This window comes from Corvus kubaryi, unplaced genomic scaffold (genome assembly GCF_017639235.1).
Source record: "Corvus kubaryi isolate FWS band 111438036 unplaced genomic scaffold, C.kubaryi_AGA036_p1.0 123, whole genome shotgun sequence".
Lineage (NCBI taxonomy): Eukaryota > Metazoa > Chordata > Aves > Passeriformes > Corvidae > Corvus > Corvus kubaryi.
The window spans coordinates 1017055-1017295 of record NW_024580658.1 but is presented as its reverse complement, the minus strand read 5'-3'; the positions used below and the strand labels follow the sequence as shown (position 1 = coordinate 1017295).

The following is a 241-nucleotide window of genomic DNA, read 5'->3' as shown; positions in this document are numbered from 1 at the left end:
GGGCAGATCCCAGCCTGGGACTGGGATCACTGGGCTCTTTCCCAGCTGTCTCTGCCTCTGGCACAGCTGGGATTGGGAGTGGACAGGAGGGATGGGATGTGGGATCTGGAGCGGTCAGCAGGGATGGGATGTGGGATCTGGAGCGCTCAGCAGGGATGGGATGTGGGATCTGGAGCGCTCAGGAGGGATGGAATGTGGGATCTGGAGTGGACAGCAGGGCTGGAATCTGGGATCGGGAGCG

The 241-nt window shown here is 62.2% G+C and overlaps 1 protein-coding gene across 1 annotated transcript in view; it reads left to right on the top strand.

Moving 5' to 3' along the window:
* UBE2Z (ubiquitin conjugating enzyme E2 Z) overlaps positions 1-241 on the top strand; it is a 4760-nt gene that overhangs the window by 2406 nt on the left and 2113 nt on the right. The window lies entirely within an intron of this gene.